This window comes from Protopterus annectens, chromosome 9.part0 (assembly GCF_019279795.1).
Source record: "Protopterus annectens isolate FY-2018-M chromosome 9.part0, PAN1.0, whole genome shotgun sequence".
Lineage (NCBI taxonomy): Eukaryota > Metazoa > Chordata > Ceratodontiformes > Protopteridae > Protopterus > Protopterus annectens.
In genome coordinates, this window is record NC_056743.1 from 1909706250 (window position 1) to 1909730412 (window position 24163).

Here is a 24163-nt window from a genome sequence, read left to right on the forward strand (position 1 = left end):
TAGGGGTTTATATTTAAGCTGGTGAGCTTATCTATAATGCCTGAGTGGGGTATTGTATCGAAGGCTTTTGCGAGGTCCAGGTAGGCTGTGTGGACCACCTTCCCCTCGTCATTGGCCTTGGTGACTGTTTCAAAGAAATCAACCAGGTTTAAGAGGCAGGATCTGCCCTTAACAAAGCTGAACTGGGTAGGATCCAGTGTCTGTAGGTCCCCAATATCTTTATTTATGAGGTCCATGATGATCCTTTACATAGCTTTGCAGACCAAGCTAGTCAGGCTTATGGGGCAATAGTTTCCAGGATCCATTGAGGCACCACCTTTGTGGAGAGGGACCACTGTTGCTCTACGCCACTCTTTGGGTACATATCCTGCAGTAAGGCTGAGATTGAACAGTAATTTTATGTTTGGTTTAGCTCTTCTTGAAGTTCATGTAGGATGCAGCTCGGGACACTGTTTGGTCCCATTGATGCTATGTTTTTTGCTTTGGAGAGGGTGGCTCTTACCTGAGCATCTGAGATGTCAGGGAGGCAGCACTCTGCTGGGATAGGTATTCGCCCTTTTGGTGGTGAGGGGGGGAGAAGTTTGCACTGAACCTGTCAGCTAGGATGTTGGCAATGTCTGTGGGTTCGGTGTATTTTTTGTCATTTTGGACTAATTCTGAGCATATCTGGGAATTCCCACCCAGGTTCCTAACATAACTAAAGAAAGCCTTGTGATTATCCTTAGTATCCTGTGCAATTTTTCTCTCGAAGCTGGCCTTAGAAGATTTTATGAGTGCCCGTAGTTTTTTGCTAATACTGATCAGAGATGCCTTCCCTTTTTGGGATTTTGCTCTATCATGTAGTAGCTTCCTCCTTCTATTGTATAGTTTGTTTATGGCTGGGGACCACCAGACAGAACGTCTGCCTTTGGAGGATTGGGTCTTGGATTTATTTTGGATTGCATGATCCATGCATTCCTGAAGGTGTTCATAGAATGCGTTTATAAAGGATTCTGCGGTCTGGGACATATTTTCCACAGGCCCAGGGGCTTTGAAGGATTCCACCTCGGTTTTGAGGAGTGTAAAATTTGCTTTAGAGAAGTTTTTCACTGTGGTTTTCTGGGCAGGGGGTGGGGTCGGGATGTGAATATCCATTGAGATTAGTTTATGGTCTGATCTTACCAGTGAGGGATACACTTCTGGTCTGGAGCATAGAGTCCCCATGTTGGTGATGATCAGGTCCAGTATGTTTTCCCCTCTTGTGGGAGTGGTAACAAGTTGTTCCATAGCATTTGAGTTTATAAATTCTAGGAACCTTAGAGCTAGGGTGTTGGAGCTAGAGTAATGCTCCCAGTCTATGTTTGGGTAGTTGAAGTTGCCCAATATAATGGTGTTTGGGGAGACCTTCATATTTTCCAGTGTTCTCAGGAAGGCCGAGTGGGGTTCCTGGGTTTGGGAGGGTGGTCTGTAGCAGGCTATAAACTGGAAGGCAGTTTTACCCACTGTTAGTTGCACATGGATAGTCTCTGAAGCTTCATGCTGTGCCACCAACCTGGAGGTGTGGGTACCTTTGACGAATATTAATACTCCCCCTCTTTTTGTGGTTCGGTCCAAGTTTTGGGGCCGAAAAGCATGGTATGAGGTATAACCTGGTAGTGCTAGGGTGGTCTCGGGAGCCTTGAACCAGGTTTCTGTTACTGCACAGATATCGATGTTCTCCATGCTAAGGAGAGTTTCTAGTGCATGCATCTTGAGGTTTAGACTTCTGGCGTTGAGTAGCATTACTCTTAGTTTCTTATCCCTTGTGATACCTATGGGAGGTGGGTTTGTCTTTTGAGCCTTGCCTAAAAAAGGCACTATGGGGGTAGCAAGAGCCTTTGCCAATATCTGAAAGCCCAGGGGTGACAAGTGCAAGTCGTCCCTAGCTAAGCATCGTGACTTGTCGAGCATGTCATCCCAGGCTGACAGGCATTGGATCCCCTTGGAATGACACCAATACTAAAGCCAATTGTTGAAATTGATCATCTTGTCTTCATATTGTGGCATCATTCTTGGTGAGGGTAAGATGCTACTCAAGGTCAGGGTCATACCGGCCTGGGCTACATGTTCAGGGAGCTCCTTTATGTCTCTTTTCATGTAGTCCAGGGAGGTACATCTCAGGTCATTCACACCAGCATGGACAATGACTGAGTCATATTTTACTTGCCTTGGAGTGACCTGAGTGCGTGTGTTATGTGGCAGATCCTAGCGCCCGACAGGCAGCTCACCGTGACCTTCTCCTTGTTCAGCCTGGTGAACGAGACGTCAGTGTGCCTGACGATAGAGTCACCTGTTACAAGTGTATCAGGTGTGTTGTTTAGCCTTAAGGGCTGTGACTGTTCGGCACACTGGCTTTGTGAGCTATGTGTTGCACGTGTTTTGTTTTGGGGTAGCGGTTGCTTGGATGTCTGCTTTGGAGGTCTCTGCTGCTTAGGCAGATTTTTATTTAGAGCCTCCGAGTATGTTTTTGTGTGTTTATGTGTTTGGTTTGCTGTGGTACGTCTATGTGAGACTGGAATTGTAGTGAGTGTGGTTTCCTTCTCCTCCTGACTGGTTACGCCAGTACTGAGTTGAAGAGCTTAGCCTCCAGTTTGGCTATATGGTTGCATCTCTCACTTGTGTTGGAATTTGTTGGAAGGAGGAGAGGGTTGTCTGTGTACCTGAGCCAGTTGCAACATTGCCTCAAAATTCCCAGATTCACCAGCTGGACCGGAGAGGAGAGTGACAACTGACCTTTGGACATGCTAGAATAGTATTGGGAATTCCTTTATAATTGAAAAAAAGGGCCAATGGAGAACAAGGTACTCAAGGGGAGTTTGTGAAGGTGTAGTGCTTTTAATTTTTTAGTGCTGACTTAGTGAGCAAGTGCCAGGTAACTTAAATGCAATGTGTTAGAGGTAACTTAAATGCAAAAACGACAAACAGTAACTTTCTTTCAAGTGAAACAAGGAAATAAGTACAGTAAGTAATGCAGATATCACTAGGGCTCCACAGAAGCTGAAAGGCCAGGTTTTAGGTGGAATTAGCATTTCAGGAAATAACAAGCAAACAAACAAGCATACAAACAAAGCTAGATTCAGCAGGCCTTGATCTAGTCTATGCTACAGCAAACAAGGTGTACCAATTTCAGTAGAAACAGTTCAAATATGCAGGCACTATAAGCCTTTAATCAGAAATTCCCAGCGTTTGGTTTAGCTCTTCTTGAAGTTCATGTAGGATGCAGCTCGGGACACTGTTTGGTCCCATTGATGCTATGTTTTTTGCTTTGGAGAGGGTGGCTCTTACCTGAGCATCTGAGATGTCAGGGAGGCAGCACTCTGCTGGGATAGGTATTCGCCCTTTTGGTGGTGAGGGGGGGAGAAGTTTGCACTGAACCTGTCAGCTTGGATGTTGGCAATGTCTGTGGGTTCGGTGTATTTTTTGTCATTTTGGACTAATTCTGAGCATATCTGGGAATTCCCACCCAGGTTCCTAACATAACTAAAGAAAGCCTTGTGATTATCCTTAGTGTCCTGTGCAATTTTTCTCTCGAAGCTGGCCTTAGAAGATTTTATGAGTGCTCGTAGTTTTTTGCTAATACTGATCAGAGATGCCTTCCCTTTTGGGATTTTGCTCTATCATGTAGTAGCTTCCTCCTTCTATTGTATAGTTTGTTTATGGCTGGGGTCCACCAGACAGGACGTCTGCCTTTGGAGGATTGGGTCTTGGATTTATTTTGGATTGCATGATCCATGCATTCCTGAAGGTGTTCATAGAATGCGTTTATAAAGGATTCTGCGGTCTGGGACATATTTTCCACAGGCCCAGGGGCTTTGAAGGATTCCACCTCGGTTTTGAGGAGTGTAAAATTTGCTTTAGAGAAGTTTTTCACTGTGGTTTTCTGGGCAGGGGGTGGGGTCGGGATGTGAATATCCATTGAGATTAGTTTATGGTCTGATCTTACCAGTGAGGGATACACTTCTGGTCTGGAGCATAGAGTCCCCATGTTGGTGATGATCAGGTCCAGTATGTTTTCCCCTCTTGTGGGAGTGGTAACAAGTTGTTCCATAGCATTTGAGTTTATAAATTCTAGGAACCTTAGAGCTAGGGTGTTGGAGCTAGAGTAATGCTCCCAGTCTATGTTTGGGTAGTTGAAGTTGCCCAATATAATGGTGTTTGGGGAGACCTTCATATTTTCCAGTGTTCTCAGGAAGGCCGAGTGGGGTTCCTGGGTTTGGGAGGGTGGTCTGTAGCAGGCTATAAACTGGAAGGCAGTTTTACCCACTGTTAGTTGCACATGGATAGTCTCTGAAGCTTCATGCTGTGCCACCAACCTGGAGGTGTGGGTACCTTTGACGAATATTAATACTCCCCCTCTTTTTGTGGTTCGTCCAAGTTTTGGGGCCGAAAAGCATGGTATGAGGTATAACCTGGTAGTGCTAGGGTGCTCTCGGGAGCCTTGAACCAGGTTTCTGTTACTGCACAGATATCGATGTTCTCCATGCTAAGGAGAGTTTCTAGTGCATGCATCTTGAGGTTTAGACTTCTGGCGTTGAGTAGCATTACTCTTAGTTTCTTATCCCTTGTGATACCTATGGGAGGTGGGTTTGTCTTTTGAGCCTTGCCTAAAAAAGGCACTATGGGGTAGCAAGAGCCTTTGCCAATATCTGAAAGCCCAGGGGTGACAAGTGCAAGTCGTCCCTAGCTAAGCATCGTGATTTGTCGAGCATGTCATCCCAGGCTGACAGGCATTGGATCCCCTTGGAATGACACCAATACTAAAGCCAATTGTTGAAATTGATCATCTTGTCTTCATATTGTGGCATCATTCTTGGTGAGGGTAAGATGCTACTCAAGGTCAGGGTCATACCGGCCTGGGCTACATGTTCAGGGAGCTCCTTTATGTCTCTTTTCATGTAGTCCAGGGAGGTACATCTCAGGTCATTCACACCAGCATGGACAATGACTGAGTCATATTTTACTTGCCTTGGAGTGACCTGAGTGCGTGTGTTATGTGGCAGATCCTAGCGCCCGACAGGCAGCTCACCGTGACCTTCTCCTTGTTCAGCCTGGTGAACGAGACGTCAGTGTGCCTGACGATAGAGTCACCTGTTACAAGTGTATCAGGTGTGTTGTTTAGCCTTAAGGGCTGTGACTGTTCGGCACACTGGCTTTGTGAGCTATGTGTTGCACGTGTTTTGTTTTGGGGTAGCGGTTGCTTGGATGTCTGCTTTGGAGGTCTCTGCTGCTTAGGCAGATTTTTATTTAGAGCCTCCGAGTATGTTTTTGTGTGTTTATGTGTTTGGTTTGCTGTCGTGGTACATCTATGTGAGACTGGAATTGTAGTGAGTGTGGTTTCCTTCTCCTCCTGACTGGTTACGCCAGTACTGAGTTGAGAGAGCTTAGCCTCCAGTTTGGCTATATGGTTGCATCTCTCACTTGTGTTGGAATTTGTTGGAAGGAGGAGAGGGTTGTCTGTGTACCTGAGCCAGTTGCAACATTGCCTCAAAATTCCCAGATTCACCAGCTGGACCGGAGAGGAGAGTGACAACTGACCTTTGGACATGCTAGAATAGTATTGGGAATTCCTTTATAATTGAAAAAAAGGGCCAATGGAGAACAAGGTACTCAAGGGGAGTTTGTGAAGGTGTAGTGCTTTTAATTTTTTAGTGCTGACTTAGTGAGCAAGTGCCAGGTAACTTAAATGCAATGTGTTAGAGGTAACTTAAATGCAAAAACGACAAACAGTAACTTTCTTTCAAGTGAAACAAGGAAATAAGTACAGTAAGTAATGCAGATATCACTAGGGCTCCACAGAAGCGCTGAAAGGCCGGGTTTTAGGTGGAATTAGCATTTCAGGGAAATAACAAGCAAACAAACAAGCATACAAACAAAGCTAGATTCAGCAGGCCTTGATCTAGTCTATGCTACAGCAAACAAGGTGTACCAATTTCAGTAAGAAACAGTTCAAATATGCAGGCACTATAAGCCTTTAATCAGAAATTCCCAGCTCAGAAGGGCAGAATCTAGCCTCTCCTCCCACAAAAGTGCAGACCACGAACCTTCTTAATGTAAAATAACTGGCCTGAAGCCCAAGTGCTTAAACCAGAACTAATACACTTTTAGAATAACAGACACTGAGCCCTCAGTCAGCAGTTCCCAACTTAGAAGGATGTAAGCTACCTGTCCTGCCACCACAGTGCAGGCCACAAACCTTCCTAATGTAAAACAACTGGTCTGAAGCCCAAGTCCTTAATCCAAAAGACTTAGAATGATAGCTACACTTTAATCAAGTTACTACCAAGCAGTAATAAATACAATTGAATACTTTAAAGAATGCCTGGATTAGTGCTCAAGTTATACAATCAAAGCTAGATCCAGCAGGCCTGGATCTAGTCTATGCTACAGCAAACAAGCTGTACCAATTTCAGTAAGAAGCAGTTCAAATATGCAGGCACTATAAGCCTTTAACTAGAAATTCCCAGCTCAGAAGGGCAGAGTCCAGCCTCTCCTCCCACAAGAGTGTAGACCACGAACCCTCTTAATGTAAAATAACTGGCCTGAAGCCCAAGTTCTTAAACCAGAATTAATACACTTTTGGAATATATATATATACTACATGTACTGTATATACTATATATACTCTATATACTATATATACTATACATACTGTATATACTTTGCTTCTCACACCCAAACTTCATTTTAAATAACTTTAGATCATTTGATATAACTTTAGCTATACTTACATATGACATTTATTTTTCTCTGACATTTATGATGTATTTAGATGATGTAATGTTTGTCTGTGCCTTTCTTACAAAGGTCACAGCTGAAAACAGTCATCAGATCAGTTCACAGACAATGTTAACAAATAAATAAATAAAGCTGAAACATAGTAGCAGTTTTCATTGACAATATTTTTACAATTAAATCACCTAGAGTTTACACCACTGAGTGGCTAGCACTGACACTGTGTACATCATTCAGTCCACTTTTACCTGTCTGTAGGATATGGCACACCACAGCTGATGACTGTGGCTAGCGCTAACATGGTGCACATCCTTAGGCCCATATTTTCCTATCTAGAGGATACGGCATACCACAGCTTATACCTGTGGCTAACACTAACATGGTGCACATCCTTTGGCCCAACTTTTCCGATCTATAGGATATGGTACACCACAGCTGATGCCTGTGGCTAGCACTAACATGGTGCAGATCCCTAGGCCCACATTTTCCTATCAAGAGGACATGACACACCACAGCTGATGCCTGTGGCTAGCGTTAACATGGTGCACATCCTTTGTCCATGTTCTCTTATCTAGAGGATATGGCACACCACAGCTGATGCCTGTGGCTAGCACTAACATGGTGCACATCCTTTGTCCATGTTCTCTTATCTAGAGGATATGGCAAACCACAGCTGATGCCTGTGGCTAGCACTAACATGGTGCACATCCTTTGTCCATGTTGTCTTATCTAGAGGATACGGCACACCACAGCTGATGCCTGTGGCTAGCATTAACATGGTGCACATCCTTTGTCCATGGTCTGTTATCTAGAGGATACAGCACACCACAGCTGATGCCTGTTGCCAGCACTAACATGGTGCACATCCTTTATCCATGTTCTCTTATCTAGAGCATACTTCACAACTCAGGTGATGCCTGTGACTAGCACTAACATGGTGCACATCCTTTGTCCATGGTCTGTTATTTAGAGGATATGGCACACCACAGCTGATGCCTGTGGCTAGCACTAATATGGTGCACATCATTTGTCCATATTAGAGCTAGCCACAGGCATCAGCTGTGGCTGTGGCTAGCACTAACATGGTGCACATCCTTTGTCTATGTTGTCTTATCTAGAGGATATGGCACACCACAGCTGATGCCTGTGGCTAGCACTAACATGGTGCACATCCTTTGTCCATGGTCTGTTATCTAGAGGATACAGCACACCACAGCTGATGCCTGTTGCTAGCACTAATATGGTGCACATCATTTGTCCATATTAGAGCTAGCCACAGGCATCAGCTGTGGCTAGCACTAACATGGTGCACATCCTTTGTCCATGTTCTCTTATCTAGAGCATACTTCACAACACAGGTGATGCCTGTGACTAGCACTAACATGGTACACATCCTTTGTCCATGGTCTGTTATTTAGAGGATATGGCACACCACAGATGATGCCTGTGGCTAGCACTAATATGGTGCACATCATTTCTCCATGTTAGAGCTAGCCACAGGCATCAGCTGTGGCTGTGGCTAGCACTAACATGGTGCACATCCTTTGTCCATGTTCTCTTATCTAGAGGATACGGCACACCACAGCTGATGCCTGTGGCTAGCACTAACATGGTGCACATCCTTTGTCCATGTTCTCTTATCTAGAGGATACGGCACACCACAGCTGATGCCTGTGGCTAGCACTAACATGGTGCACATCCTTTGTCCATGTTCTCTTATCTAGAGGATACGGCACACCACAGCTGATGCCTGTGGCTAGCACTAACATGGTGCAAATCCTTTGTCCATGTTCTCTTATCTAGAGGATACGGCACACCACAGCTGATGCCTGTGGCTAGCACTAACATGGTGCACATCCTTTGTCCATGTTCTCTTATCTAGAGGATACGGCACACCACAGATGATGCCTGTTGCCAGCACTAACATGGTGCACATCCTTTATCCATGTTCTCTTATCTAGAGCATACTTCACAACACAGGTGATGCCTGTGACTAGCACTAACATGGTACACATCCTTTGTCCATGGTCTGTTATTTAGAGGATACGGCACACCACAGCTGATGCCTGTGGCTAGCGTTAACATGGTGCACATCCTTTGTCCATGTTCTCTTATCTAGAGGATATGGCACACCACAGCTGATGCCTGTGGCTAGCACTAACATGGTGCACATCCTTTGTCCATGTTCTCTTATCTAGAGTATACGGCAGAACACAGGTGATTCCTGTTGACCTGCATGACTTGTCCATTGAAAGGCACAACCTAGAGTCTGTGATGCTGCCCACACAACTTGGTAAATATTTGCATTCTTTTCGGACCCCTAAAGTTCCAACGATAGGGTGAGTTTCAGCCCGGTATCGTCCCTCCATGAGGTGTAAGTACCCAGAGTGTTTCTGGGGGCAAATCCACATAGACATGGGGAGAAGCAAGGATCTTAAGACAAGTACTTAGATGCATGCTGTGGGACAGACAAAGAAATGAGGGCATTAAAGTAGAAGGCAAAGTAGCTCCACTTGTAGAGAAGGTTCAGGAAAATAGTTTATTTGGATTCAGTCACACGTGCAGGAAAGCAGAACATGATTTGGTAAAGAGTATTCGGATGAGATCAAGAGGTGGATGGATTGTATGACAGGAGACCAATGACAGTTCAAGACAATGTTAAAGAAGGTATGCAAACAGCTTTGAATTGAGAGAGGTTTCAGCAGTTGATGTAACACTACAACCCCTGAGAAATGGGTAAACAGGGCTAATGATAATGATTTCTGTAATGAAAATTTTGTGTGCACATTACTGAAATTAATGGCATCTTTAACATATTGTTGCATATAAATCTACTTTCCTTGAAAACAAAAAGGCAGTAGTGATTTGAGCCTTCTGGATCTGTAGGTACCTTTTAACTGTGAGTTTTATATGAACTAGTAGGTATATTAGAGGGATCATCTAGCAGCCCCCCTACAAAGGCTGGATCGTTAAGGGAGAGAGACAGGTCACTGCAAAAGAAAACATTTCCAGAATGCCAACAAAGTTTTGCATTTGGGTCCTCAGATGTATCTGGTTGGTGTATTTCTGTTTTGGATGCTCTGAAAATCATTATGTATTTATTTATTTGACATTTGTTTACTGGGAAGGTCTGACTGGGTATGAGGCCATTTTCAGCGGAGGCCCGGGAGAAAACTTCGCAGTACACATTAAACAGAATTAAAAAACTGAACAATGGTTACAGATATTAAGACAATAGCAAAGTAGTACAATATGTGAAATACAATAAAAGAAAAATAAACAAAATATAAAGGCAAGCAATAAAGTTGACCATACATTATATACAAGGTAGAAGAGAGTTCCTAATGTGTGTGTTACATGATGATGAATGAAAATATCGAACAGAATAAGTAGCAGGTCGTAAACGCCATATACGTTTAAAGGAGAACTAGATAGCAAAATTCAGTCAACTTCTGGCATAGAGAAAGGTTAGTGTAAGAATATAAATAAAGGACATTAGAATGTTAAGGAATTAAAGAGAGGTGAGGCTCTAGGTAAAGCAGGAAGGGAAGTAGGATCTATCAACAGGAAGTCTGTTACGAGTGTGGAAGACGGGAATGGAAACGAGTACTAAGATAGCGTGGAGCGCAGGCAGGTCCAATCACTGGTGCCAAGGAGCATGGGCAGGTCCAATCACTGGTAACAAGGAGCATGGGCAGATCCAATCACTGGTGCCAAGAAGGGTGGGCAGATCCAATCACTGGTGCCAAGGAGAGCAGGCAGGTCCAATCACTGGTGCCAAAGAGAGCGGGCAGATCCAATCACTGGTGCCAAGGAGCATGGGCAGATCCAATCACTGGTGCCAAGAAGCATGGGCAGATCCAATCACTGGTGCCAAGGAGCATGGGCAGATCCAATCACTGGTAACAAGGAGAGCGGACAGGTCCAAGCACTGGTGCCAAACAGAGCGGGTAGATCCAATCACTGGTGCCAAGGAGCATGGGCAGATCCAATCACTGGTGCCAAGAAGCATGGGCAGATCCAATCACTGGTGCCAAGGAGAGCGGGCAGGTCCAAGCACTGGTGCCAAAGAGAGCGGGCAGATCCAATCACTGGTGCCAAGGAGCATGGGCAGATCCAATCACTGGTGCCAAGAAGCATGGGCAGATCCAATCACTGGTGCCAAGGAGCATGGGCAGATCCAATCACTGGTGCCAAGGAGAGCGGGCAGATCCAATCACTGGTGCCAAGGAGCATGGGCAGATCCAATCACTGGTGCCAAGAAGCATGGGCAGATCCAATCACTGGTGCCAAGGAGCATGGGCAGATCCAATCACTGGTGCCAAGGAGAGCGGGCAGGTCCAATCACTGGTGCCAAAGAGAGCGAGCAGATCCAATCACTGGTGCCAAGGAGCATGGGCAGATCCAATCACTGGTGCCAAGAAGCATGGGCAGATCCAATCACTGGTGCCAAGGAGCACTGGCAGATCCAATCACTGGTGCCAAGGAGAGCGGGCAGATCCAATCACTGGTGCTAAGGAGAGCGGGCAGATCCAATCACTGGTGCTAAGGAGAGTGGGCAGATCCAATCACTGGTGCCAAGGAGCATGGGCAGATCCAATCACTGGTGCCAAGTAGCATGGGCAGATCCAATCACTGGTGCCAAGAAGGGTGGGCAGATCCAATTAGTGGTTAAATGTTCTTTCAGCCTAGGCTTGAAGGAATAGTAGTGGGGTACAAGTTCTGGAATGCTATTCTATGATTTGGCAACACAGTGAGTACAGACTAACACCATTAGATCTTTGAGGTTACTAAACAGATAGTAGATACTTGTGAGAGGAGCGTAGGTCACAAGATGGAATACAGCACTAAAGCAGTGATGATGTAGTTTGTGGAAATGAAGAGTTGTACAGTAATTTGTGAGTTAATATTAGCTGATTAAAGGTGAGAAGGTGGGATAGTTTGAGCCAATTTAGGGACTTGAGAGCAGAGCAATGGTGAGAGTAGTGGGCTTGGCTTGTCACAAATTTAGCTGCTTTATTATAACATGGGCTAAGTTTTACTTTGAGGGAAGAATGAAGATGGGTCAGGACATAGAGGGGAGGGTAAGAGACAGGGGGTGGCGTTAGAGATGAATTTCTTAGCTCTATACATCATGCCCAATTTTTGATTAATTTTTTTATGATGTTGCTGATATGTAGGTCAGAGTTAAGACTGTTGTCAATAGTTACGCATAACAGTTTTGTATGTGAAACCACATTGATTAAAATATTGTTCAGAGAAGTAATACCAAAGTTAGAGGCATCTGGAGAAAAGTGTTTTGGTAAAATAGTAGAACTATATTTTTTGGGGTTAAATAGTAAATGGCTGTTAGTGAGCCAAGACTCAATGGAATTGAATGCTTCTTGCACCAAACTCTGTAGATGAGGGAGAGTCCTGGCAGGCAGACTAATGTAGAGTCATAGGTTCATAGGTTCATAGGTTTATACTAGGCTATCTGCCCTAAGGCATTTATAAGCCTAGCCCAAAGTTATGTGGCTTACGCCACCCCTTATGTTAGAAATAATGTGCCCATTAGTTTGTTGTGCCTCTGTCCAGCAGTGACACAGAGATGATTTCCAGGGTAAACCTACGATCTCCCATCCACCGGTCAAGATTTCTCTTGAACAGAACCAGCGAGGTGCTCTGCCTCACATGGACTGGGATTTTATTCCACAGCATGGGGAGTCTCTGGGTGATAAATCTATCCCTCCAGCATGTCCTATTTATATCCGTGCTAAGGTTTAAGTCACTTGCTCTAGTGGTTCTGGTGGATTTGGATTTTTTGAGGTGGAGCATGTCCATTAATTCCGGGTTGGTCATGGCCTTGTATGTCAGGCACAGGTCACCTCTGAGCAGACGGTATGCAACTGAATAGAGTTGGAGTTTCTTCAGTCTGGCAGTATATGACAGGTTTTGGAGTCCCTTTATCCTTTTGGTGAGGAACTTTTGGGGTCTCTCCAATTGCTGCAGGTGTCGGGTGAGATACATCCCGAATGGGGCATTGTACTTGATCATTGGTCTGATAAGTGAAGAGTACAGGGGAACAATGACCTCACTTAATCTGGATGTGAATCCCTTCATGATCAGATGGGCAATGTAGAAGGTCTTTCGAACCACTTTAGCAATGTGAATGTCAAACGAGAGGCCACTGTCAACCTGGGTACCCAGGTCCCTGATAACCTCTTCTGTGCTTAGTGGGTTGCCATCTATATCGTAGCTTGGGGTTACCTTGTTTTTCCCGAAGGGTATGACTATACACTTTTTTGCGTTTAACTTCAGGCCATGGCTCCGGCACCAGCTATCAGTTTCCGTGAGACCCCTCTGAAGGATGTCTGTGTCCGATGTACTATCCACTATGGCACCCAGTTTGCAGTCATCCGCAAACTTTGTCAGCCATAGTCCTCCTATGTTTGCCTGTACTTCTGAGAAGTAGATGCCGAACAATAGGGGGCCAAGGACTGAGCCCTGTGGGACACCACTTGTAACCGGCTTGGAGTCTGACATGGCTCCAGCAACTCTAACCCTGTGGTTCTGTCCTTTAGCCAGTTTGCAACCCATCTTGTGACAGATGGGTTTACATTTAAGCTGGTAAGTTTCTCTATGATACCCAAGTGGGGTATTGTGTCGAAAGCTTTTGCAAGGTCAAGGTAGGCTGTATGGACTGCCTTTCCCTCATCAATGGCTTTGGTAACTGTTTTGAAGAAGTCGACCAAGTTCAAAAGGCAAGATCTGCCCTTGACAAAGCCAAACTGGGTTGGGTCCAAGGTCTGCAAGTCCCCTATGTCCTTGTTTATGAGTTCCATTATGATCCTCTCCATAGATTTGCAGACCAGGCTTGTTAAACTTATGGGGCGGTAATTACCAGGGTCCATAGAGGCACCGCCTTTGTGGAGTGGGACCACATTTGCCGTACCCCACTCCTTGGGCACATGTCCTGTGGTAAGGCTAAGATTAAACAGCTGCCTTATGTGCGGGTTTAGTTCTTCATTGAGTTCATGTAGCACACAGCTGGGGACACCATCCGGTCCCATTGATGCTGTGTTTTTAGCTTTAGAGAGAGCAGCTTTCACCTGCGCATTTGAAATGTCTGGGAGGCTACACTCTGTTGGGATAGTTATCTCTCCTTTTGGGGGGAGAGGGGGGTGAAGTTTGCGCTGAACCTGTCTGCCAGTATGTTGGCAATGTCTGTGGGTTCAGTGATTTTTGTATCATTTTGGACTAATTCTGAGCATATCTGGGAGTTTCCACCCAGGTTTCTGACATAGCTGAAGAAGGCCTTATGATTGTCTTTTGAATCTATGGCAATTTTTTTCTCAAAGTTGACCTTGGATGATTTTATGAGGGATCTAGTACTGATCAAAGATGCCTTCCCTTTTTGGGATTTTGCTCTATCATGTAATAGATTTCTCCTCTTATTGTAAAGTTTGTTTATGGCTGGGGTCCACCAGACTGGACGTTTGCCCTTGGTGGAAAGAGTCTTGGTTTTATTTGGGATTGCCTGATCCATGCAGTCCTGAAGGTGTTCATAGAAGGCATTTGTAAGGGCTTCCGCAGATTGGGTTGTGGTTTCCATTGGCTCGGAGGCCTTGAAGGATACCACACCTGTCTTGAGTAGTGTGAAGTTTGCTTTAGAGAAGTTCTTCACTGTGGTCTTTTTTGTTTGGGGTGGGGGGATGTGGATTTCTAGTGAGATTAGTTTATGATCTGATCTCACCAAAGAGGGATATACTTCGGTGTGGAGCATTTTGTCCCCATGTTTGTGATGATGAGATCTAGTATATTTTCTCCTCTTGTGGGACGGTGACTAGTTGTTCCATGGCATTTGAATTTATGAACTCCAGGAACCTTTGGGCTAGAAAGTTGGGGCTTGAGTAATGTTCCCAGTCTATATTCGGGTAGTTGAAGTCACCCAATATGATGGTGTTTGGTGATACATTTATACCCTCCAGTGTCTTCAGGAAGGCTGTGTGGGTTTCCTGAGTTTGAGAGGGTGGCCTGTAGCATGCTACAAATTGTAGAGCAGTTTTGCCTATGGTTAATTGCACCTGGATGGTTTCCGATGCTTCGTGCGTAGCGACCAACCTGGAGGTGTGGGTATCCTTGATGAATATGGATACACCTCCTTTTGTGGTATGGTCTGGGTTTTGGGGCTGGAACGCATGATATGAGGTAAAACCTGATAGTGCCGGGGTGCTCTCAGGAGCCTTGAACCAGGTTTCAGTCACAGCACAGACATCGATGTTCTCCATACTGAGAAGGGCCTCGAGTGCATGCATCTTGAGATTTAGACTTCTGGCATTGAGCAGCATTACCCTTAGTTTCTTCCCGTTTTTGTTTTCTAGGGTGGTAGGTTTAGAATTTGAGCCTTGCCTAAAAAAGGCACTATGGGGGTGGCAAGAGCCTTAGCCAATATCTGGAATCCCAGGGGTCATCAGCATATTGAATTAGGGTGGCTTGTATGGTGACTGTATTAAGATGGTTAATAAAACTGTTAAAAAGAAGTGGACCTACTATCGAGCCTCGGGGTACCCCATTGCTAACAGCTAAGTAAGAAGAGAAGTTAGTTCAATCTGACAGATAGATATCTGTTAGAGAGAGAGAGCTACTGAACCATTGTAAGGATGTTTTGGTTAAGCCCAGAAGAGACAGTTGGGATAACAGTTGGGGGTGGGAGACAGTATCAAAGGCTTTGGATAGATTTAAGAACAGAGTAGAGACAATCTTTCCTGAATCACGAGCTTTGCTGACAGGGTCAGTAATGGATAGTACAGCAGTGATGGTGCTGTGTGCTGGTCTGAATCCATGTTGGGTGGGAGAGAGAAGATTATTGTCAAGTAGGTATTGAAGTTGTTGTTTATAGATACATTTTTCTAGAAGTTTAGATAGTGGTAAAAGAATAGCAATTGGCCTATAGTTAGAGATTTCTGTGTTGGTGACACCTTTGTGGAGAGGAAGGATGAACGATTTTTTTTCCACAGGGAGGGAACATAACACTCTCTTTTTAATTTCTCCAAATCTTTTGGGTTTCTAATACCATGATGGGAATGGACCCCATTTCTAAGTCAAAGTACTATTAAAGTTCATGAAATTAGTATTGTTTCACTCTTTGATGATAGCCAAAAGTGCTCTTTGTAGCACCCATAATGTGCCCAGTAATGACTCCTTCTGCAATTCATATGGAGTTACATGTATTGGTAGCATATCTAAATATAGGTTCATAGGTAGGTACTAGGCTATCTGCCCTAGGGCATTTATAACCCTAGCTAGAATTTGTTGGCTTTCGCCTCCCTTTTAGGCTAGATTCCTGGGCCTCTGTCCAGCAGGGCCATAGAAGTGAACCCAGAAGTAAATTTATGATTTCCCATCCACTCATCAAGATTTCTCTTAAAGAGGGTCAGCGAGGGGCTCTGCCTAACATGGACTGGGATTCTATTCCAGAGTGAGGGAAGCCTTTGGGGTATGAATCTATCCATCCAGCATGTCCTGTTTATTGTTGTGCTAAGGTTGAAATCCTTGGAGCGTGTAGCTCTAATCGATTTGGTTTTCTCGAGGTGGAGCATGTCCAACAATTCCGGGTTAGACATGGCCTTGAATGTCAGGCAGAGATTGCCTCTGGATAGGTGGTAAGCAAATGAATAGAGCTGGAGTTTCTTTAGTCGAGCTGCATAGGGCATCTGTTTGAGGCCCACGATTCTCTTGGTGAGGTATTTTTGAGGTCTCTCCAGCTGTTGAAGGTGTCAGGTAAGGTACATCCCAAATGGGGCATTGTACTCAATTATGGTCCTGATGAGCAATGAGTAGAGGGGCACAATGACCTCTCTTGATCTAGATGTGAACCCTTTTGTGATTAGGTAAGCTATATAGAAGATTTTTCTAACCACTTTGGCAATGTGATTGTCAAAGGAGAGGTTACTATCTACTTGGGTCCCCAGATCCCTAATTACTTCTTCCATACTTAGTGGATTACCTCCTATGTGGTAGTTTGTGGGCACTTTATTTTTCCCAAAGGGGATGACTATGCACTTTTTGGCATTTAACTTGAGGCCATGGTTCTGACACCAGGTATTCGTCTCCGTAAGGCCCTTCTGGAGGATGCTTGTGTCAGCCAGAGAGTCAATTATGGCTCCCAGTTTGCAATCATCTGCGAACTTGGTAAGCCACAGTCCTCCCATGTTTGCCTGTACCTCAGAGAAGTATATACCGAACAAGAAGGGTCCCAGGACTGTGCCCTGTGGGACACCACTTGTAATCAGTTTAGAGTCGGACATGGCACCTGCGACTCTGACCATGTGAGTTCTATCCCTGAGCCAGTTTGCAACCCATCTTGTGACATATGGGTTAATATTTAAGCTGGAGAGCTTATTTATGATGCCAGAGTGGGGTATTGTGTTGAAGGCCTTTGCGAGGTCCAGGTAGGCTGTGTGGACTACCTTTCCCTAATCTATGGCTTTGGTAACTGTTTCGAAAAAGTCAACTAGGTTTAAGAGGCAAGACCTGCCTTTAACAAAGCCAAATTGGGTAGGGTCCAGTGTTTGGAGGTTCCCAATATCTTTGTTTATGAAATCCATGATGATGCGCTCCATAGCCTTGCACACCAGGCTAGTCAGGCTTATAGGGCGATAGTTCCCAGGATTCATTGTGGCACCACCTTTGTGGAGTGGGATCACTATTGCTATACGCCATTCTTTGGGTACATAACCTGTGGTAAGGCTGAGTTGGAACAGTGAATTTATGTGTGGGTTTAGTTCATTTTAGAGCTCGTGTAAGACGCAGCCTGGGATACCAAACGGTCCCATTGTTGCTGTATTTTTTACTTTGGAGAGGGCTGCTTTCACCTGTGTGTCTGTGATGTCTGGGGGACTGCATCCTTCTGGGATAGACACTGGCCCTTTTAGGGGGGAAGGGGGGGTAAAGTTTGCACTGAACCTGTCTGCCAGGATGTTGACAATGTCAGTGGGTTGCCATTTTGCACCAGCTCAGAGCATATCTGAGAGTTGCCACCCAGGTTCTTGATGTAGCAAAAGAACACCTTGTGATTATCTTTAGAGTCTTTGGTGATTTTTCTTTCAAAGCTAGCCTTTGATGATTTTTATGAGGGATCGAAGTTTCTTGCTAGTACTGATCAGGGATGCCTTCCCTTTTTGGGATTTTGCCTTATCATGTAATAGTTTCCTCCTTCTGTTGTATAGCTTATTTATGGCTGGGGTCCACCAGACTGCTCTCCTGTTTTTGGAGGAGTGAGTCTTGGTTTTACTTGGGATGGCACGATCCATGCATTCTTGTAGGTGCTTATAGAGTGCATTTGTAAAGGTTTCTGCAGTTTGGGTAGCATTTTCCATTTGCCTGGGAGCTTTGAAACTTTCCACCTTGGTCTTGAGAAGTGTGAAGTTTGCTTTTGAGAAATTTTTCACAGTGGTTCCCTTGGCTAGGGGTGGGGTCTGGATGTGGATGTCCATTGTGATTAGTTTATGGTCTGATCTTACCAATGAGGGGTTTACCTCTGGTGTGGAACATTTAGCCCCCATGTTGGTGATAACCAAGTCCAGTATGTTGTCTCCTCTTGTGGGAGTGGTGACCAGTTGTTCCATGGCATTTGAGTTTATAAACTCCAGGAACCATTGGGCAAAAGAGTTGGGACTTGAGTAGTTTTCCCAGTCAATGTTTGGGTAGTTGAAATCCCCCAATATTGTGGTGTTTGGTGAGACCTTCATATTCTCCAATGTTCTCAGGAATGCTGAGTGGGGGTCCTGAGACAAGGTGGGTGATCTGTAGCAGGCTGCAAACTGAAAAGCAGCTTTACCTACTATTATTTGCACATGGATGGTCTCTGCTGCCTTGTGCAGTACTACTAACTTGGTGGTGTGGGTATCCTTGACAAAAATGGATACTCCCCCACCTTTAGTATTTCAGTCCAGGTTCTGGGGCTGAAAAGAATGGTATGAGATGAATCCTGGTAGTGCTGGGGTGCTCTCTGGAGCCTTGAACCAGGTTTCTGTTACTGTACAGATATCGATTTTCTCCATACTGAGGAGTGCCTCGAGTGCGTGCATCTTGAGGTTTAGACTTCTGGCGTTGAGTAGCATTACCCTTAGTTTTTTGTCTCTGGTATTGTCTATGGAGGTGGTTTTGTCTTTTGAGCCTTGCCTAAAAAAGGCACTATGGGGGTGGCAAGAGCCTTAGCCAGTATTCGAAAGCCTAAGGGTGACAGGTGCAAGCCGCCCCTGACGAAGCATCGTGGCTTGTCGAGCATGTCATCCCAGTCTGACAGATACTGGATCCCCTTTGAATGATACCAATAGCTTAGACAATTGTTAAAATTTATCATTTTGTCTTTAGACTCTGGCATCATTCTTGGTGAGGGTAAGATGCTACTCAGAGTCAGGGTCATACCAGCCTGGGCTACATGATCAGAGAGCTCCTCTATGTCTCTTTTCATGTAGTCCAGGGAGGTACGTCTCAGGTCATTCACACCAACATGGACAATGACAGAGTCATATGATTGTAGACTCTTTTTTATAAGACCCGTCGTTCCTACTATTATGGAAACTGTCTAGGTATCTTTCTTCCACGTTGCTGTTATTTCTGCTTGCAAATCCTGATATTTTATAACTTTGTGTCTCTCTGTACACAAGGCACTGTAATCACTGGGTGTTGCGATTTCACTAATCAATGCTACTTTTGTCTTCTTTTATTGGACCATTATGTCCAGTTTTCTAGCATATATATTTTCAACTGTTGGTAATAGATGATCCCTGTGATATAGACTTCATCATTTTCTGTGATGCTTTGTGGCTCATGTTTCCAGTGTTTTTCAGCACTTCAATACCATAATGTTTGCACAATCCCCAGTGCAACAGTCTTGCCACATTATTATGCCTTTCAGTATACAGTCCTTCTGCCATTAGCATGTCACAACCAGCAACAAGGTGTGTGACTGTTTTCAATTCTGTTTTAGAAAACCTGCATTTGTCTGATTTTCCCACATGTTCAATGGACTTTGTAAACCAATGTGTACGTAGCCCACTATTTTGTGCTGCCCATGTTAACCTTGATGGATCCGTTAATGATTATTGAGACTGGGTAGGCAATTAAGTTAGCAGATAGTTTTAGAAATTCATTAGAAAGATTGTCTACAGAGGGGGAACATGGCTTGAACTTGCACATGAGGGATTTGATGAAGGAAGTAGGAACTGGTTGAAGGGTAAATGTGGAGTGACAGGTAATAAGGAGGATAAGCGAGGGCAGATGCAGATGGAGGGAATTTGTTAGTGATGGAGGTTATGCTATCAATGCAGTAAGACTTAAACTGAGTTGCTGTTTCAAGGGAGGTACTATCACAGGAGGGTTGGGGAGAGTTCTGACTTCCTGGATTTCAGATTTTTTTTTTTGATAGCATGCCAGAAGGTTTTTGGACTGGATTTGTGCTGATCTTGTGGCTTTGAATAAAACTGTTTTTGTATAAATTAACCTGTTTGTTTACAGGGTCACGCACTGCTTTGAAATGCTGTAAATTATTATGACTCATGTTTTAGGTAAGTTGATCAAGCCTTGTCTCTTTTTTGCATGAGTGATCTGGTACAGACAAAAAGCCAAGGAGTATAGTTGGTTTTGGCTCTTTTCCTTCTGGTGGGAGCAAAACTGTCTAAAGTGTTTAGGAATGTAGAATTAAATTGTTCAGGTGCATCATCTAGTGGTAAGTATTTAAGGAAGGACCAGTTGATGGAGTTTAGTTGTAAAGGCCTGCTGGTCAAAGTTGGATAGGTTTCATACTGTCTTGTAAGTGTGCTGTTTCCATGAATGTGAAGTCAGTCTAGCTGTACAGATGGGGTGATGATCACTAACAGAGGCTGGAAGTGTTTTGGATTGAGAGAAATTGTTAGGATGGGAGAGTAAAATCCAATCAATTATTGAGCTGCTTTGGTTTGCGGAAGTGGTAAAGGTTGGGTGATTAATTAGATGAGAAAAATCCAAATAGGTTTATACTATCTGTGGGAAATTGTAAGGTAAGTTTCTGCCAGTCAGTGCTGCCATCACCTAATATTAATGTTTCTAGAGAGATATTTTGTGATACCCAAGATAGGATACTTTCCAGAGTTGATAAGTTATTGCCAGGGGTGTGTATAAAGCTATAATGCAGAGACTTGTATTATTGTTTAATTTAAGGTAGGTGATCAATAGTTTGGCTTTGTCAAAGGAAGGTATGGATTGGTTGTGAGGGATTCGGAAAATAGAATCAGGATATATTACTGCAACACCACCTTCTTTTCTTTTAAGTTGGCCAGCTCTGAACATATTAAAGCCTGGAGGAAGTACTTTGGTATCCTTTATGTGTGGTTTAAGCCAGGTTTCAGTGATTACTAGTATATCAGCCGATTGTGTAGTCATCCAAGCATGCAACTCAGAAGTTTTGTTGCACATGCTATGTTTATTTACTGAGATAAATTTAAGCATATTTTGTGTACCTGGAATATGGGTTGAAGATGTGGATTGTGAGGTATTGGGACCGGGGTTAGAGTGGATGTCACCACAGAGCAGAAGGAGTTTCAGGATTGTGTAGTAAAGACAGGATTTCATTTTGGTTAAACTGTCAGTATGTGCAGTGTTAAACAGGCACAGCTGCATCTGAAACAGGTTGGGTTTAAAGAACAGTATATTGCCTGTGTGAAAGAGATGATCGGTGACGGGTAGGGAGTAGTGATTTGTGTTATTGGTGTAAGAGGTAGACTCTGTAGCTTAGAACAGGTTGCATGGGGACCAAATATGATGACAGTGAAAAGAAGTAAAAGAACATTAGTACTAGGAGAGGAAGGAGAATCATTTTACATTAGGGATTATTAGCTAATCGGAAAAAACTAAAGTGGATGATTTGAGGAGAGTAATAAAGTTTGTAGAAATGAAGGAAGGGGAGTGGAATGTAGATAGGATACTATTGTGATATTAATAGGAATATGTTGAGAGATGGAGTATATGGATGAGGAGGGTGGAGCTAACAGAGGAAGGAGATGATGGGGTGGAGCTGTCAGATGAAGGGGTGTGGTGTGGACAGCTTTAAATGTAGAGCTAGATGGGATGGGAGGGATTAGGGGGTAGGGTAGGGGAGCGAAGTGAGCCCAGAGGGTGAACAAAGCAGGATGACACCCCAGAGAACAAGAACCAGCAGGTAAGTACTCAGAAAAAAAAACTATAAGTGGGGGTGCAGCAAGTCTATTTAAGATGATGATTATAGGGTCAGGTAAGTATTGGGTGAAAAGTAATAAGGTATCCAAGGGTATATTTACAGTTTATAAAGAAAATCAGCTTAAGGGTGTTTGGTACCCCTCCTCAACTAAGCACAGTGGGATCAGAAACAGCTTAAGGGTGTTTGGTACCCCTCCTTAACTAAGCACAGTGGAATCAGAAAGGGTGTTTGGTACTCCTCCTTAACTAAGCACAGTGGAATCAGAAACTGCTTAAGGGTGTTTGGTACTCCTCCTTAACTAAGCACAGTGGAATCAGAAACTGCTTAAGGGTGTTTGGTACTCCTCCTTAACTAAGCACAGTGGAATCAGAAACTGCTTAAGGGTGTTTGGTACCCCTCCTCAATTAAGCACAGTGGGATCAGAAACTGCTTAAGGGTGTTTGGTACTCCTCCTTAACTAAGCACAGTGGAATCAGAAACTCCTTAAGGGTGTTTGGTACTCCTCCTTAACTAAGCACAGTGGAATCAGAAACTGCTTAAGGGTGTTTGGTACCCCTCCTCAACTAAGCACAGTGGGATCAGAAACTGCTTAAGGGTGTTTGGTACCCCTCCTTAACTAAGCACAGTGGAATCAGAAACTGCTGCAAGTAGAAACTGCTACAAGCACAGTTCCTAATAAAATTAAGCTGGGAGGGGGGTGGGGGATGCGCACAAAACAGAGACTGCAAGTATAACAAACACATTATATTAAACTCAACTATTCAAGCCAAACAACATTTATTTATGTATTTATTTATTTATTTGGAGTTTGTTTACCAGGGTGGTCCACTGGGCCTTGAGGAGCCCGTTTTCAATGGGGAGAAAAGCTCCAAAGATACAACTAGTTAAAATAAAAGTATTACAAAATACAATAAAACAAAATAATTCCAAGTTACACAGAGCTGCTAAGAAGAAATAATTGTAACTGTACTAGATACTGATACAGAGGTTAAAGAGAATTTAGAAAATAAAATGTCAGGGTAGATAAAGTATCACAGTATTAAGAATAATCAAGTTAGTTCCAGCTGTAAAGGGTAGTGTAAAGGACTCGATATAAATGTATTAAGGAGGAATAAAGAGTGACAGTTGCTAAGAAGGTGTCAGCAGAAGCGTTTGAAGTAGGAAGGGATTATAGATGGAGATATTATGTAGGATGAGAGCAGGAGCATTCCCACAGTGATGTTAGGTGAGAGTGGAGAACAGATTTAAAGATAGAGAGAGTCTGTTAGTGGTACGGAGGAGAGGTGGGAGGGAGTTCCAGTGGCGTGCGAGGCAGAGGAAGAAGATGTTTGCCAGGTGGGCGGGAGGGTTTATGCAGTTCAATTAGATTTTGTTGGTTGGATCGTAGGCATCTGTTAGGAAGATGCATATTCTATGCAAAGTTCTGTTAGGAACATAGCATATTGAAAAGGGGATTAATGGGGAAAAACCTTTATACACACTTTCTTATGTATAAACTGTTTTGGCAGGTTTGCAAAGAGCTTGCAGGTGATTTTTGTTATTTCAGTCCCAAGTGTTTAAAATCATCTGGGGGGCACCTTGTAATTTAGAGCTGGGGGTAGCAGAATTTCTTATATATAAAGAGTTTTGTATTATTTTAATTTTTGTTTTATTTTTTTGTTTGTTTGTGTTTTTTATGTGTTTGTGAGCTGAAGTTGCTCAATTTTTATTTTTTTAGTTTAGTTTAGTTTAGTTTAGTTTAGTTTAGTTTTGTTAAGTTTACTTTGTTTATCGGGGTAGTACAGTGATCACAACAGACATTTGCAGACATATCCCAAGTGAAGAAATCACAAAAAAAAATAAAACAGAAAACAATCACAAACCTGGAGTAATTAAAGAAGTTAGATAATCCCACAGACAATTGAAACAATGAGCAAATATTATTAACAGAGTAGAAAAACAAATGTGAATTAATTTTAATAGTCAAAATTGAATTTACAGTTATAGATATCGGAGTCTGGTTAAAATCATCAGTAACTTATAGCAACATTGCTGTGAGTCAGGCTGAAGACATGACTAGTTTATAACAATAACCATGTAAGTCAGGTTAAATGTAATCCTAGGAGTGTGGTTAAAATCATTACTTTTACAATAATAACAATCTGAGTCAGGTCATTACTATTACTAAACTGTGTATTTAACTGGAACGGAACAATCTATTTCATTTTAATATTT

At 43.6% G+C, this 24163-nt stretch overlaps 1 protein-coding gene across 1 annotated transcript in view; it reads left to right on the forward strand.

Annotated features, from left to right (window-relative positions):
* Positions 1-24163, forward strand: part of VAV1 (vav guanine nucleotide exchange factor 1) — a gene marked incomplete at its 3' end in the record, with an annotated part of 1650237 nt that overhangs the window by 1314289 nt on the left and 311785 nt on the right.